Source organism: Pinus tabuliformis, chromosome 2_1, assembly GCF_031772625.1.
Source record: "Pinus tabuliformis cultivar Carrire ecotype Pingquan chromosome 2_1, CPIR1, whole genome shotgun sequence".
Classification (NCBI taxonomy): Eukaryota; Viridiplantae; Streptophyta; class Pinopsida; order Pinales; family Pinaceae; genus Pinus; species Pinus tabuliformis.
The window spans coordinates 799,142,221-799,160,347 of NC_142299.1; positions in this window are offsets into that span (position 1 = coordinate 799,142,221).

The window sequence follows — 18,127 nt, forward strand, 5'->3', positions numbered from 1 at the left end:
AGGACTTCCTTACAAAATACAAAATTCTAACCTCTGGATCTCTAGGATGAGGGATCCATATATAGATATTTGCAGGTGGGTGAGTCAACTTCTGGGATTTTGATTAGTGTCATTTCTCTGATAGTTCTTGGTTCCACTTGGAGATTTCATGATCTCTTGCTCATCCCTAGGTGAATTCAGAGAGGTAAGTGTCAAATGAGCAGTTTCTAGAAGATTCTCTGGGTTTCCACCTAGCAAACTGCCTCTGCCATTTGTCTACTCTCGCTCATCGCACCCTACAGAAGGGCTTTTCAGTATGCATCGCACCCTTTACAAGTGACACATGAGATGCATTGCACCCTCAACATGGAGCAGTCTGTATGGTCTAGTTTTGACCAGTTCTGAGCAGTTTTGCAGGGAGAACTTCTGGGAAATGATGTAATCAGTTGACCTTGTTCCTTTAGGGTATGAAATAACACTTTTAGGGTCTTAGAAGCCCTTGGTTTATGGACATATGTGATTGGAGTTGCAGTGCCCAAATATGTCTATAACAGTTGCCCCCTAAAACATGAGGTCATAAATCTTCTGATGTCGGGTGATGCTTTATCATGAGGATCCGAGGTTTTTCGAACTGGAAGGTGACCTGTAATAAGATACAATACAATACATTATCTTCATAATATTTTCACGATCTAGCTGAGGCGGGCATTCCCATGCCCAGCTTTATAAATTCATTTTCATGTACATAGGACAAACAACTGTCTGTGTGGGAGACCGATGATTCTGGTAGAGCCATCATCCCTTGGCTTGGATGATTATCTATGCAGCTATGACGTACATTTGATGTCTTTATTTTCTTGAATATATCGCAGCCCAGATGGATGAAACTAGATCTGGGGTCTTCAAACTCATTCAATCTTCGCCCGTAGTACAATTCGATCCATGTGAAAAGATGTTCTGGTGTCGAACATGGAAAGACATCGCCTGATTACGAGCGAATGATGTAAGCTATTAACAGGTGCGAGAGGAATCACCGATAATGATAATGACCCTCAAGGTACTGCAGTACAATTCACGTGGTGTGAATACATGAGTTGATGTCAAACACCACACAAAATCTTCCGATCGAAGGCCATTGATGTAAACCTGTCGCCGGAAGTGAGAAACTTGCCATTGAGGCATGCAAGCTTCAAAGTACTGAAAGGGTTGTTCCTAAGTTGACTTCTTGGATAATGAGCTGATGTCGACAAGAAGTGACCCATCGTAGGAGGGCTTTAATGAATCCCACATCTACGACACGGAATAGAGCAAATGATTTTGTGGATGTGAAAACGATCTGATGATACAATGTTCAAGATGGCGGTCATGAAAGAATGGAGAGTCAAGGTATTGTAGCAAATGAGACGTAAGTTGGGTTGGTGAATTCTCTGAGCAACTTCTCTTGAACATATTGGCGACACTGAAATGGGTTGGTAGCATTAACCCCAAAAATGGATGGTACAGAGGACCAATGGTGATATGACCGGTGAACGGAATAACCCAACCTGACTCAATCATGGTGATGGAGTGAAAGTGTCATGTTCAAGAGCGACCTGCTACCAATAAAGTTCTTCAATTTTTCTTCCCAGTTTTTCCCCAGTCATTGCTGACCAGTACCTCTTTATTTTTGTCAAGCTTGAGGAGGATAACATATGCTTGTTCTATAACTTTCCCTTCGAGCAAACCTGTCGCTATGTTTTAGCGAGCCTAGCGACAGTGAAACTCGCTCTTGTCTGTAATGGAAAATTTTGTCACTATTGTTTTAACGAGTTTAACGACAAAGATAACTCGGTCCTTTTCAGTTTTAGAGAGTCTGAAAAGAGACGGAAAGGAAACTCCAGTAATCCTTTTTCGTAGTATAATCCCTTAAGTCCGAAAAAGTATAAAATAATATGAAAGGGATGAATTTTCTGATCACTTTAACAAGCCGAAAAAGACAAGCGCTCGATATTTTTGTGTAATGATCCCTCAGGTCCAAAAAGGTTAAAATCTAGAGGAGGGATGGCACTTCCAATCACTTTAATGAGCTAGAGAGGCCAATTGCTCGACAATATTTTTATATTTTATGAGTCTAAAAAGAGCTTAAAAGAGGCTTCTCTTTGAGGAACGAGTGATATTTTCAGGTAGCAGCTGGTTCCAGGTAAGGTTTGGAACTTTTCAATCACGGTAGTGTAAAGAAGATGGCTAATAGAATCACTCGTCACAGTTGTTCCTCAAAAGGGTAAACAACCAAGTGGAGGTGGATGATCGGCTAAAAAGTGGAGGTGATGGTAAGAACATGACCAAGGCTCAAAAGCTGATAGTAATGTCATCACAAAGGTTATTTACCAAAAGTAGGTTCATTTTTTAATGAGCTTGAACTCTGGGGGAACATATGCTCATAACTAGGTTTATTTTTTAATGAGCTTGAACTTTGCGGAAACATTGCTCGTGCCAGTCGTATAATAAGGATGTCTTTCATCAGTAGGTTCATTTTTTAGGAAGCTTGTCCCATGTGCAACTTTGCTCCAGAGCCTTTTGTATGCAAGCTAGGAACGACCAACCTATGAGGTTAAAGGGTTGAGAGCCTACAAACTAAGAAAATAAGCCTACAAACTACGGAAATAAAAGGTCGCTTTTCACTCGCATGCAAAAGGTTTGCATGCCCCAAGTATAAAGAAAAAAATAGAGTTTCCAAGTTACCATATGGAAGTTCTTGCATTAAAGCAAGGTTGTTTCTCCCGCATCTGTAGACAAAACGCTCCCTTGGCTCTGTCCATCAAAATAGACAAAGGCGAATGGTACAAGCTTCCACTCACATAACCTTTGACGAGGGAATCTTTTTCCAATCTAATCCCATTTTCCTAAATGAACTGGTGTGCCAGACTAGTCATATATCCTATGTGGAAACCTACCTTATATCTGGGGTTTTCCTGCCGAAGCAGACTAGGGTGCATGCCCCCTGGGTTAAGTCACATTCACCAAATCACTCGCGCTCATCAGGTGGACGGACTGGAGATTGATGAGACATTCCTTGTGCAAAAAGACCAGTTAGGGATGGCATTTGACTAGTAGTTGTGTTTGAACCAGGAAATAAAAGCTAGTCAATGAGATGGACCATTCGGCCTTCATACGAGAAACACATCACCCTAAAGAGTGAGGAAACAATAGCTCCCATGCTATAAATGTAGTCACATCCAAGGAGTAGATTGTAATCTAATGGCCCTTGGACTACCATCACGTTCAGATAAACAGTTTTCCTTCTCAAAGTTATAGGAAAATTTGGAAGGATCCATAATGGTCGACTGGTTCCTTTGTTGAAGCCTAACAAATTTTGAATCTTAGGCAGAAGCGATGGCGAACCAAGCACTTTCCAAGAAGTTGAGGAAAGGATACTCACAGAAGCCCCTTCATCTATGATTGTACCAGCCATGATCATTCTATAAGCTTGTACTATGATTCAGAATGGTACATTAGATGGTAGGCGGGGTCTCCCTAGTAGATTCCAATCGAAGGAAATGACTAGATTGCTTGGAGGAGGGACTGAATAAACGGCTCTATGAATCTCTGATGAACTTCCTTCTTACAGTAAAGGAACAGGTAGATTGCCCCCATGTTCATCAGATTCTATGTTAACAAAAAGAATTTGAACAATGTTGTTCTCATTCTCTTTGGTGACTGTACCATCTGAAGGTCGACATTCTGAAGACAAGACTGGGTCGACTGCCATCTCGACCTGTTGACCTTGGTCCGGTGTGGACTTAAAGGGTTTACCTTCAATGATAGATGCTTCGACCGACAAAAAAGGTGTGTCAGTCACATTTTCAACTAGCGATGGAATCGGCAAGAGTTTCTTGTATCCAGGAGGAAGTCGCTACGGTGAAGTAGGATGATTATCCAAGACTCTTTTAGCTTTTTCCAGGAAAGGACAACAATGGAGGGCATGATCGCCTTCACACAGTGTACAAGGAAATTCACATATTCCTTTTTGTCCATTGACTTCATTTTCACTAGTTGATGGTGTGCTCTCAACCTGATCGTCAGAGGTTGAAGACACCGGGTTGTGCAAGCGGGGAGACCAGTCCCTTAAGATCTGTGGGATGCAAGGACAATCTCGATGATAGTGGTCTCCTTTGCAAATGACACATGGAGATTTGGATTTGGATGGTGCAGTGTGTGGATTTTCGCCAAATGATGCATGGCTGCCCCCTTTCGCCATTGGCTTCTTCTTCTTCTTCTCCTTCCCTTTCTTCTTCTTCTCAGTTACTTGGTTTCTAGTTTTACTAGCTTCACCAAGCGAAGAGGAAGAAGGAGACATAGAAATAAATGAAGTAGAAGGTTGGGGGGTAACTCTAGTATCATCTAGTTGCTAATTTGATTTCTCAGGAATCACAGTGTTTTGAACGATAGAGATCGAGAAAATCCATGCTGGCAGGCCAATTGTAAGTCCTGGAAGGGACAATGTAGCCATATGTGGAGCACCAACATCTCCCCAAGAAGAGAAAAGACTAGGATTCCCCCCAAGGGGAAATCCTTGATTGGTGGACTCCATTTTCTCAACCTAAGACCAACAAGGGAACAATGATGTTCTTCCAATTAAAATAAATTTTATGACGCTTTGACACAACTTGCTTTTTCAATTTTAAAGAGTCGAGAAAAAGCTAAAGATGACTCTAGTCGCCTGAAGTGACAAGTGATCAGATGTACCTTTTCTTTTAAGGAGTCTGAAAAGGAATGAAAGTGACTGCTCTGGAAATCTAGACAGAGGGATTACCAAACCAATCACAAAACTGCAGAATACTTTTTACGTACAGAAGTCAATATTCTTGAATGTTGTGTTCAGTGCATTGTGATCAATAGGGTGGCAAACATGACTTCCTAAGGATAAAGGATATAGCCTATTGTGGTCTCCCAATATATACTCGACGGTACATGGGAGCACAAGTCCGTACTGGGACTTGTCATATCAAAGAGGTGGAATCACCCAACCTATGATGAAAATGATAGTTACCAAGCTTTACGACGCTGGAATACGTCTCTAGCCTAGACTTCCAGATGTTGTGCATTAGGTTCCAAAGCGTTTTTATGTTCATTGAAGTTTATTTTACAGTTGATCTTTCTTAAGAAGTTTGTCTTTAAGGTTCACCGCATGATGTAGATATACAATTCCTAAATATGCAATCTAAGATGATAAACAATCGTTTATTTTCTTTTTGCAATGAAAATTCTAGCTATTAAGGAAAGAGAAGTAAAATTCTTTCAACATAGAGCAGAGAGCACACACTAAGATGCACTGTCCTAAATCAATTTCCGTATGCAGTCTAAATGTAAGTGCACATGCATGTAGTTGTTTTTTTTTTTTCATTTTCCTTAATGTGAGAATGACAAAAAGAAAACTAAGTACAAATCTAAACTATCTTTTCTCAAAGTGACACTTTAGAAATTTCTTGTTCAAAAATGAAAGGAAGAGTAAGATGACACTTCCAATTTAGACTTGAAAACTACTTTCGACACTTCAAGTAATTGATGATTCAAATCAAATACAATAGCAAAAGTGTAATCGAATATATAAAAGAGGAAGACTTTACGACACTCTTTTCTTTGACTGAAAACGACACTTGCGACACTTTCAAATCAAAAGACGATAGTTCGATTAAGCTACTGTTTGCAAAGGAGAACTGTAAATGATGAAAAATACATAAAAACATTCACAATTCTTTATCAATGGAGGCTGAATAATGCAAAGGAAGAGAGTTTCAACAGTGATATACTGATCATAGACAGCAAAACTACTGAATAAAGCTGGAGACAATGAAGAAAAAACCAAAATTTGGAGGCAAAAACAGTCTCATTCAATCATCGCACCTGTAACACAGGGAAACAGGGATGCATCTCACCTACAACACATGGGAGGTGTGATGCATCTAGGTTGCCAATGAGAGACAATGCGATGGTCCAGGGATGAGACTGAGCTTGGTTTTCACTCATAGTTTGCAGCTAAGTTCAGGGGTTTAGGCTGAGCTAATGATAGGCAGTAAACACAAAGTATAGGGGCTGATCTAATGAGGTTATTTGAGCTACCACCAGGGCACTTATGATTTTTTCAAGTCAGATGTTCAGTTCATAAACTAACCCGGAGATTGACTGAAGTAGCATTGATCTACTTTGCAGTTGCATAGCAAAAGCAGTTTGAAGGCTAGCTGGCTTAACTTCAAGCTCCGTCTGTAGTTTATAAAGCAAACAACAGTGGCTAACAATCAAACTAATTGCTCCCTAGTGGAGTCGCCATTTGGTTATTGGGAAAACTAGTGTCCATTCAGAGTTGCTAGTCCCACTAAGACGCGTAGCTATCTTAGAATCAAACAAACTAAAGTTACTTGTGTTTTCCTTTATGAGAGATAGATGAGAGAGAAGCAGAGATTACCAACCTTAGTCTTTCGCTTGGCTCCTTGCCTGTTTCCTCCCTCCTTTGACAGAGCTTCGCCACTCTTTCCTTACCTGTCTCGCTTCAAAAAACACATGTAGAGTCAAAGCAGCATAATACCATCAAAGCATAGAGATCTATAACCATAAACAATATAGGATCAGATGTAAATTAACCATATACATGCATAAACAAATACAAGATTCAGAGATATACAAGCATATGGAGGAAAACTCAAATAGCTTTATTGATGGAAGTAGTAGAAGAGAGGATTACAACATAGCGGTCTGACCCAGCGCCATCCTCCTAGCATGAAAGCCCTCTTCACCTCATGAAAAGCTAGATCACCCAACACTACAATGTTTCATAAAGAAACCAACAACACTTCCTTACAAAATACAAAATTCCAGCCTCTAGATCTCTAAGATGAGGGATCCATATATAGATATTTGCAGGTGGGTGAGTCAGCTTCTGGGATTTTGATTAGTGTAATTTCTCTAATGGTTCTTGGTTCCACTTGGAGATTTCATGATCTCCTACTCATCCCCGGGAGAATTCAGAGAGGCAAGTGTCAAATGAGCAGTTTCTAGAAGATTCTCTGGGTTTCCACCTAGCAAAATGCCTCTGCCATTTGTCTGCTCTCACTCATCGCACCCTACAGAAGGGATTTTCAGTATGCATCGCACCATTTACAAGTGACAGGTGAGATGCATCGCACCCTCAACATGGAGCAGTCTGTATGGTCCAATTTTGACCAGTTCTGAGCAGTTTTTCAGGGAGAACTTCTGGGAAATGATGTAATCAGTTGACCTTGTTCCTTTAGGGTATGAAACAACACTTTTAGTGTCTTAGAAGCCCTTGTTTTATGAACATATGTGATTGGGGTTGCAGTGCACAAATATGTCTATAACACACTTGGTGAGCTGCTGCAAGATCACTAGGAGTTTAAGTCAACTTCTATGAATTCTCAGAAGAAGCTTTTAACTGCGATGAAAGAAAGCTAACTCTACAGAGGCTATTCTATTTGTAGAAAGAGAAGGAAAACTGAAATGTAACGCAAACCCTAGCAAACCCTAATTTACCTACTAACCCTACTTTTGTAGGAAAAGAGATGAAGACTGATGAAATGAATTCCATTGACTATTGAAAAGGTAAATTTCATTTATTCACTCTACTTCTGAGAAGAAATGAGAAGAAAACATCTTTTTGTGCTTTTGAGTGTTTTTATGTGAAATTATTATGCTTGTCATTTATCTGGTTTTGATTGTGTAGAGGTTTGGTGGCGAAGGAAGATGGAGTTGGCTTTTGCAGAGGTGTAGGAAGGTGTGGAGAGGTCCTAAGAAGCCCCTAGTACCCTTTTGAAGACTTCCATTGCAATCAGATTTCAAAAAACCACCTGCAGGGAATTCTATAGGAGGCTACAGGGGATCTACAGGAGGATCTATAGGAGGAGGCCGAGAGCTATTTTTGGAGTTTTGAAGGTGGAAAAATGTTGGAAAAGGGTAACTGAAGGCTAGATGAAGGTGTTGAGGTGTGTGGAGCTTGCCAAGGAAGATCGAAAAAGAACATGATGGTTGGATTTGTTCAAATGGCAAGAGGGAAGCTTATGGAGAAAAATGCAGAAAGCAGGGCAGATTGGCGAAATGTTGCAAATGTCTTGGGAAATTTGTCAGAAGTGAGTTGATGCTGGCTGCTTTATGGATGTATGGTGAGCTGAGGTGTCCTGCAAGAGATCTGCACATCTACTTACAAAAACTGATCAAAGAAAGGACTAACAATACGATGAAAACAAAAATTTCTCCAGCTTGACCTAAATTCTGACCTACAAACAGAAAATGCTGAATAGTAACCTTTGAATAGAAAAGCATGCAGAGAGATCTATGGTAAAAGAATAGGAAATGATCTAGGCAATTGAATCTGAATCAATATATCAATCTTTCTGAATCAAGTCATCACACTAGCAGTTGCATGGAAGAGCAAAATTGTGTTTTTGGTGGCAGCAGTAGTGCCTTGACCTCAAATCATAGTCCTAGAAAGGGAGAAAGGAGATCAGGGCCTGTTGTTTACCTTTTTGAATCTTATTCTATCACTGCATTAACCTACTTTGAGCAACTGAAACAAAAACATCTATGCAAATGATCAAAAGCAACCTAATCTAAACAAAGTAAAATGAATCTATGTAACATAAATTAACTCATGAACTAAAGAAAAAACATATAAGTACAAAGCAAGAGGTGATGGGCAGCTTGGGTTGGGCCCTAACCCAAGAGCTTCATCCCTTTGAAAGAGATCAGTGCTGTCTCAAAAACTGTTTCATCTCCATTCTCAAAAATAATAGTCACATTACATAAACTATTCTAAAAAAGGATCTCAAAAATAAGCTGAACAAGTGCTGCACAAAAGTGCAAAAATTCTACTAATGTCTAGCTAACATACTGAGGCTCGAAGCCCCCTTATTTATACAAATGGAGTCCTCCAACAATCCTCCTAAAATCAAGGAGCTCGGTTTCCCAGAAATGGAAATAAACAACAGTCCTTCTTTACTTGCTCGGCTGCCCCTTGGAATGTGGACCTTTGTGCTCCAAGTTGCTGATGGAGGATTCAAGGAAAGGGGTCATAAATGAATGAGACACCCCCCTACAAATCCTCTTCCCTGTTTCCCTTAATTATTTACTGCCATTTTCTCATAAATCCTTTGACTTTGTCCAAAATTAGCCAAAAAATCTGCATAAAGCACACATTAGACTACATGGAAAAATAACTAACCCAATTCACTCTACTAGCATAAATATATTCAAAAAAATGCAATAAACTAATGAGAATGGTGGATTAAGTCGAATTAAGAGGCAAAATGAACCCATATAATTACCCATTTCTAGGGCTCAACATCACCCCCCTACTGAATGGGTTGCTCATCCTCTGAGGAACTAGTCTAACTCTTCATCCTTGATGGCTCTGACAGATTCTCTGACATCCCATGCTTCTAATGTGATGTCTTCCTCTTTATCATGGAATCATGCCTTTCTATCCATCTCTTCCCACTGTTTCTGTTCTTCCTCCTCTTTTATTCCTTCCAGCAATCCTAGCAATAGTGGAGGACTAAATTTGAGGCCAATCCAATTGGCCTTCAAACTTTGCATAGGGGGCTTATATAGTGGCACTCTCCTCATGGCTTCCCTCATCCTGTTTGGGGAGTGATAATCCCTGATCCGTAGTTCCACCTTCTCATGCAGGCATGAATGCAGTCACCTCTAAATGATCTCTCCATGTCCTTGAAATGTGCAATTGCCTGGAGCGGCTTATCAACATAGTCGGGGACAACTTGAGGATTAGATGCAAGGTGTTGGTGGGCATAGATGAGAGCCATGGGTTCTTCTGGTTCTGCCCTAATCATCAGGGGTTCATTCAACTCTTTTGCCATCATTTTCTGGATCTCTGCTACCCTTTTCTCTTCATGGCTCATCCAAGATGCCATGGCCATCAGCTGCAAGTCTCCCAATGCAGCATTGGGATCCCATAGGTTCATATCAGTAAGGGCTAGGTTGTGCAAGTAAAACTCTACTAGCTTCACTTTGTACTCAGCTGAAGTGTGATCACATAGATGCATGAATTTTCCATAATCCTAAAAAGGTATTGTGCCCCTCTGGGCCAGTGTCTTGATCTTAAATTGGAGCCACTTATCCTTGAGGTACATTGCATATGATCTGGCTGGCTGCCTGCACTGTAATGCCTCCATAGCCCAGCTGGCCATGCAGGCTAATTGGGCTTCCTTTTCCTGTAGCTACCTTCTCAAGATCAACACCTCATTTTCTGCCTGGGATTCCCTTTCCTGATGCTGTCTTATTAATGTCTCACTGTCTGCCTGGGGTTCCTCTTCCCATTGCTATCTTTTTAAGATTGACAGCCCATTTCCTCCTTGAGGTTCCCTTTCTTGCAACTGCTTCTTTAACATTTCATTTTCTACCTCTAATTAAGCTCTTCTTATGCTTTCTGTATGCCTAACCATGCCCAATTATTTTCCCATTTCCATCAATTTGTTTTCCATGTGCCCAATGTCTTCCACCCCTCTTGATTTTGCAATATGCATCCATGTATGGGTCCTTACTCTTTCCTTTTCCAGCTCAAAGAAAAGAGGGACTACAAACTTTTGTGGGATGATCTTCCCCCCTTCCAGAAGGTTGTAGTAAGAGCCTAAGTTAGGCTGAGGTCTAGGTTCTGGTATCTCTTTTGCCTTGTCTTCCTCCTTGGTCTGTTCTTCTGCCTTCTTTTCAAGTTTTCCGGTCTCCTGGAGCTTTTCCAATGTCTCCTGTAGAGAGGTCTGCACCTCCTGTAGGACTGTTTTAGAGTCCATTATTTTGATCCTTTCTTTCCAAGTAGAGGTCTTAGGACTTCCTCTTTCGTAAGTGATGGGGGTTTTAGATGGAGATTCCTCCTTTATTGCAGTAGGGACATCCTCAATGAAGATGGGCTCCTTTGAAGGTGGCTGAGGCTTCCCCATGTTGTCTCTTCCTTTTTCCTTTGGGCTTGGTTGGAGTACTAAGTGCAGCAAGAACAATTGCTACCTCTCTTGCTAGTGTCTTAGGAGACACTTCTTCTTGCTTTGATTCTTCTTCTTCATCTGTTGTTTTTCCTGTTTCTATTGGTTTTGTTTCTGTTGTCTCTAATTTTGTTTTCTCCTCTGCTTGCTTAGTTTCTTCCTTTCCTGTGGCAACCTTTTTCTGCACTGTCTTAGGCTTCTTCCTTTCAGTTCTTGGTCTCTTCTTTTTCTTTGTTGTGGTTTTACCCTTTTCTACTTTTGATTCTTTCTTCTTCTCTACTTTAGGCTCATCTTTGGTGGTGTCATGTTTCTCCTCTCCTATCTGGTTTCCTTCTTCTTATGTGTGGGGTTCCTCTTCTTCCAATTGAGTGTTCTTTTCTTCTTCATGGATTTCCTTCTTGGCTTCCTCTTTTTGTCCCTCATCTTCATTTCTAGATGGACTAAGGTCATTAGTGAGAGTTTTTATATCATCCTCTTTAGTCATGTTCCTGAAAATCTCCCAGGCTATGGGGATTGTGAAAGTGTGGAGGACATCCTCCACCAGCAGTTTAATTAGCCCATGGTGAGCCAATTGGTCTGGAACCCCTGCCTTCAATTTGGTGCTATATTCTATTAAGTATTGGGGGAGAAAATATGGAATACTAAGTTTTCTGGATGCAAGAAGGTCCATGCCATATCTTAGTTCATGTAACAGTCTGAAATGATACCCATAAACTATGTTGTATCTTCCTTCACAAGAGATATATTTCATGAATTGATAACTGACCTCACCCCATGGATAAGGTATACTTGTCTTCCTGATTCCATTCTTATCCTCCACAGGATATTCATTAGGATGGAAAAATGTCTTTTTGGCCACTTGACCCAGTGGTTTTTCCTCTTTACTCTAGGGTAGCCCAAGTGGGAGACCGTGTTATAGACATATTTGGGCACTGCAATCCCAATCACATATGTCCATAAACCAAGGGATTCTAAGTCCCTAAAAGTGTTGTTTCATACCCTAAAGGAGTAAGGTCAGCTGATTACATCATCTCCCAAAAGTTCTCCATGAAAAGCTACTCAGAACTGGTCAAAGCAAGACCATACAGACTGCCCAGTGCTAAAGGTGTGATGCATCTCACCTGCCACATGCAAAAAGTGTGATGCATACTGGAAATACCTTCTATAGGATGCGATGAGCGAGAGCAGATAAATGGCACAAGTAGTTTTCTAGGTGGAAACCCAGAGAATCTTCTAGAAACTACTCATTTGACACTTGCCTCTCTGAGTTCACCTAGGGATGAGTAAGAGATCTAAAATCTCCATGTGGAACCAGGAACTATCAGAGAGATGACACTAATCAAAATCCCAGAAGCTGACTCACCCCCCTGCAAATATCTATAAATGGATCCCTCATCCAAGAGATCCAAAGGTTGGAATTTGGTAATTTGCAAAGAGGTGCTGCTAGTTTCTCTTTGAAGACATTGTTGGGTGATCTTGCTTTGTCTGAGGTGAAGAGGGATTTCAAGCTGGGAGGATGGAACTGGGTCAGACCAAGTGGTTGTAATCCTCTCTTCTATGACTTTTACTAATAAAGCTATTTTAGTTTTCCTCCATATTCTTGTGTATCTATGAATATTGTATTGTTATATGCATTTATATGGTTAATATATATCTGATCCTATATTGTTTACAGTGAAAGATCTCTATGCTTTGATGGTATTATGCTGCTGTGAATCTACAGGTGCTCTTTGAAGTGAGACAAGTAAGGAAGCAGTGGCGAGATTCTATCAAAGGGGAAAGGAAACAAGCAAGGAGCCAAACGGAAGACTGAGGTTGGTACTCTCTGCTTCTTTCTCATCTCTCTCTCATAAAGGAAAAACAAGTGACTTTAATCTGTTTGTTTCTAAGATAGCTACCCGTCCTAGTGGGACTAGCTGCTCTGAATAGACACTAGATTTCCCGATAACAAAATGGCGACTCCACTGGGGAGCGATTAGTTTGATTGCTTGTCTCTGTTTCTTTGATTCATATACCACAAACGGAGCCTGAAGTCAAGCCATCTAGCCTTCGAACTCCATTTGCTATGCAAGTGCAAAGTAGATCAACACTGCTTCAATGAATATCCAGGTTTGTTTATGAATTGAAAAATTGACTTGAAAACATCCTAAGTGCCCTAGAGGTAGCTTGAGTAACCTCATTAGATCAGCCCCTATACTTTGTAGTTACTGACTATCATTTGCTCGGCCTAAATCCTTGAACTAAACTGCAAACTGTGACCAAAAACCAAGTTAAAGTCTCGTTCCTTGACCATCACACCCTCTCCTTTAGGAAATTTGGATGCATCGCACCTCCCGTGTGCAGTAGGTGGGATGCATCCCTGTTTCCCTGTGTTACAGGTGCGATGATCAGACAAGACTAGATCTGCCTCCAGATTTTGGTTTTTTCTTCACTGTCTTCAGTTTTATTCAGGAGTTTTGTTGTATGTGATCAGTAGACCACTGTTGAAACCCCCTTCTTTGCAACATCCAACCTCTATTGTACAAAGAATTATGAATTTTTTTATGTATTTTGCGCCATTTACAGTTCTCTTTTACAAAATAGTAGCTTAATCAAACTGTCGTCTTTTGATTTAGAAGTGTCGCAAGTGTTGTTTTCAGTAAAAGAAAAGAATACTTCTCTTTTTTATAGTCAATTACATTGTTACTCTTGTATTTGATCTGAATCTATAAGTATTTCAAGTGTCGAAAGTAGTTTTCAATTCAAAATCGCAAAGTGTTGCCTTGCCTTCCTATCGTTTTTGAAAAGAAAATCGTTAGTACTATCGCTTTGAAAGAAGAGATAATTCAGATTTGTATTTTGCATTCTTTTTGTCATTCACACATTAAGAAAGTGGAAAACAAATACATGCATGTGCATTTGCATTTAGACTGCTTGTTGATTGTGATTTAGGACAGTGCATCTAGTGTGTGCTCTCTGCTCTATGTTGAAAGAATTTCATTTCTCTTTCCTTAGTATCTAGGATTTTCATTGCAAAAAGAAGATTAAACAACTGTTTATCATCTTAGATTGCATTTTAGGAATTGTATATCTACATCACGCGGTGAACCTTAAAAGCAAACTTCTTAAGAAAGATCAACTGTAAAATAAATTCAATGAACATAAAAATGCTTTCAAACCTAATGCACAACATCTAGAAGTCTAGGCTAGAGACGTATTCCGGCATCGTAAAGCCTGGTAACTGTCACTTTCATCGTAGGTTGGGTGATTCCTCCTCTTTGAGACGATAAGTGCCAGTACGGAATTGTGCTCCCACATACCATCGAGTATATATTGGGATACCACAATAGGCTATATCCTTTATCCTTAGGAAGCCGTGTCTGCCACCCTATCGATCACAATGCACTGAACACAGCATTCAGGAAGATTGACTGCCGTACCGTAAAAGGTATTTTGTAGTTTTTCGATTGGTTTGTTAATCCATCTGTCCAGATTTCCAGAGCAGTCTCTTTCGTTCCTTTTCAGACTCCTTAAAGGAAAAGGTCCATATAAGCACTTGTCACTTCATGCTCATTAAAAATCGAAGGCGACTAGAGTCATCTTTAGCTTTTTCTTGACTCTTAAAAACTGAAAAAGAAAGTTGTGTCAAAGTGTCTAAAATTTATTTTAATCGGAATAACATCATTGTTCCCTCGTTGGTCTTAGGTTGAGAAAATGAAGTCCACCAACCAAGGATTTCCCCTTGGGGGAAGTCCTAGTCCTTTCTCCTCTTGGGGAGATGTTGGTGCACCTCATATGGCCATATTGTCCCTTCCAAGATTGACAATTGGCCTACTAGTATGGCTTTTCTCGGCCTCTGTCATTCAAAGCATTGTGATTCCTGAACAATCGAATCAACAACTAGATGATACCAGAGTTCCCCCCCAACCTTCTACTTCATTTGTCTCTCCCTCTCCTTCTTCCTCTTTGCTTGGTAAAGAGAGTAAAACTAAAAACCAAGTAACTGAGAAGAAGAAGAAGGGGAAGGAGAAGAAGAAGAAGGAGCCAATAGAAAAAAGGGACAACCATGCATCGTCTAGTGAAAATCCACACACTGCACCGTCCAAACCTAAATCTCCATGTGTCATCTGCAAAGGAGACCACTATCACTGAGATTGTCCTTGCATCCCATAGATCCTAAGGGACTGGTCTCCCCGCTTGCACAATCTGGTGTCGTCAACCTCTGACGATCATGTTGAAAGTACACTGTCAACTAGTGAAATCGAAGTCACCAGACAGAAAGGGAAATCTAAATTTCCTTGCAGACTGTGTGAAGGCAATCATGCCCTCCACCATTGTCCCTTCTTGGACGAAGCTAAAAGTGTCTTGGATAATCGTCGTATATCACTGCAGCGACTCCCTCTTGGGTACAAGAAACTCTTGCTGAATCCATTGCTAGTTGAAAATCCAACTGACCCACCTTTGGAGTCGGTCGAAGCACCTATCATTGAAGATAGACCCTCTGAGTCCACATCGGACCAAAGTCAACAGGTCGAGATGGCATTCGACCCCATCTTGACTTCAGAAGATTTACCTTCAGATGATACAGTCACAGACTCTGATGAACATGGGGGAAATCTGCCCATTCCTTTACTGCAGGAAGGAAATTCGTTAGAGTTGTATTCGACCTTTTATTCGGTCCCACCTCCAAGCAACCTAGTCGTTTCCTTCGATTGGAATCTACTAGGCAGACCCTGTTTATCATCTAATGTACCATTTCGAATCATAGTGCAAGCTTACAAAATGGTCATGGTTGGTACCATCATAGATTAAGGGGCTTCTATGAGTATCCTTTCCTCAACTACTTGGAAAGCGCTTGGTTTGCCATCGCTTTTGCCTGAGATGCGATATCTGACAGGCTTCGATAAAGGAACCAGTCGGCCATTAGGGATCCTTCCAATTTTGCCTATAACTTTGAGAAGGAAAACTGTTTATCTAAATGTAATGGTAGTCCAAGGACCTTTAGATTACAATATACTCCTTGGGCACGACTACATTTATAGCATGGGAGCCATCGTCTCCTCACTCTTTCGAGTAATTTGTTTTTCGCATGAAGGTAGAGTGGTCCAACTCATAGACCAGCTTTTATTCCCCGGTTCACACATAGCTAATAGTAAAATGCCATCCCTAACAGGTCTTTTTGCACAAAGAATGTCTCATCAATCTCCAGTCCGTCCACCTGATGAGCGCGAGTGATTCGGTGGTCGTGACTGAAACCCAGGGGGCATGCACCCTAGTTTGCTTCGGTAGGGAAACTTTAGGTATAGGGTAGGTTTCCGCAGAGGATATATGACTGGTCTGACACACCCATCCATTTAGGAAAATTGGATTAGACTAGAATAAGATACCTCTATTAGAAGGTAGGCCTTTCCCGATAGAACAAATGTTTTTTCTGCAAATTGAAGGGTAACCTGGAAAGGTAGGCCTTTCCCGATAGAACAAGTGTTTTCTCTGCAAATTGAGAGTAACCTGGGAAACTCTACTTTGCTATACCTGGGGGCATGCAAACTTTTTGCGTGAAAGTGAAAAGCGACCATTTATTTTCTTAGTTTGTAGGTTCTTAACCCATTAAACTTGTAGGATTGGTCGTTCCTAGCTTACTTAATGAAAGGAGTCAGAGCATAATTTCGAATGGTGCAAGCTCCCTAAAAAATGAACCTATCGATGAGACATCCTTATTATACAATTGGCACGAGCAGTTTTATGCGAAGTTCAAGCTCGTTAAAAATTAAACCTAGCAATGAGCATATGTTCCACCAGAGTTTAAGCTCATTAAAAAATGAACCCATCTCCGGTAAATAACCATTGTGAATGCATTATCATTAGCTTTTGAGCCTTGGTCGTGTTCTTACCATCACCTCCACTCTGTTGTTGCTGATCATTCGCCTCCATTTGATTGTTTACCCCTTTTGAGGAACAGCTGCAACGAGTGATCCTATTAGCCACCTTTTTACACTGCCGTGATTGGAAAGTTCCAAACCTTACCTAGAACCAGCTGCTATCTGAAAACATCACTCGTTCCTCAAAAAACGAGTCTCCTTTAAGCTCTTTTCATCTGACTCGTAAAATATGAAAAGATTGCCGAGCGATTGGCCTCTCCAGCTTGTTAAAGTTATTGGAAGTGCTATCCCTCCTCTAGATTTTAATATTTTTGGACCTGAGGGATTATTACACAAAAATATCGAGCGTTTGTCTTGCTCGGCTCATTAAAACTATCGAAAAGTCATCCCTTTCACATTGTTTTATACTTTTTTGGACTTAAGGGATTATGTTACGAAAAAGGAATATTGGAGTCTTCTTTCCGTCTCTTTTCATACTCTCTAAAATTGAAAAGAATCGAGTTATCCTTGTCTTTAAACTCGTTAAAACAATAGCGACAAACTTGTCCATTCAAACAAGAGCGAGTTTCACCGTTGCTAGGCTCGTTAAAACATAGCAACGGGTTTGCCCAAAGGGAAAATTGTAGAACAAGCATATGTTATCCTCCTTAAGCTTGAAAAAATAAAGAGGTAATAATTAGAAATGACTGGGGAAAATTGAGAAGAAAACTTGAAGAAACTTTATTGGTAGCAGGTCGCTCTTGAACATGACACTTTCACTCCATCACCATGATTGAGTCAGGTTGGGTTATTCTGTTCACCGGTCATATCACCATTGGTCCACCATACCATCCACTTTTGGGGTTAATGCTACCAATCCATTTCAGTGTCGCCGATATGTTCAAGAGAAGTCGCTCAGAGAATTCACCTACCCAGCTTGTGTCTCATCTGCTACAATACCTTCACGCCTCATTCTTTCATGACCGCCACCTTGAACCTTGTATCATCAGATCGTTTTCACCTCTACAAAATCATTTTCTCCGTTCCGTGTCATAGATGTGGGATCCATTAATGCCTTCCTATGACGGGTCACTTCTTGTCAACATCAGCTCATTATCCAAGAAGCCAACCTAGGGACAACCCTTCCAGTACTTTGAATCTTGCATGCCTCAATGGCAAGTTTCTCACTTCCGGTGACAGGTTTACACTAATGGCCTCCGACCAAAAGAATTTGCATGGTGTTCGACATCAACTCATGTATTCACACCACGTGAATTGTACTGCAGTACCTTGAGGGTCATCATCATCATCAGTGATTCCTCTCGTGCCTGT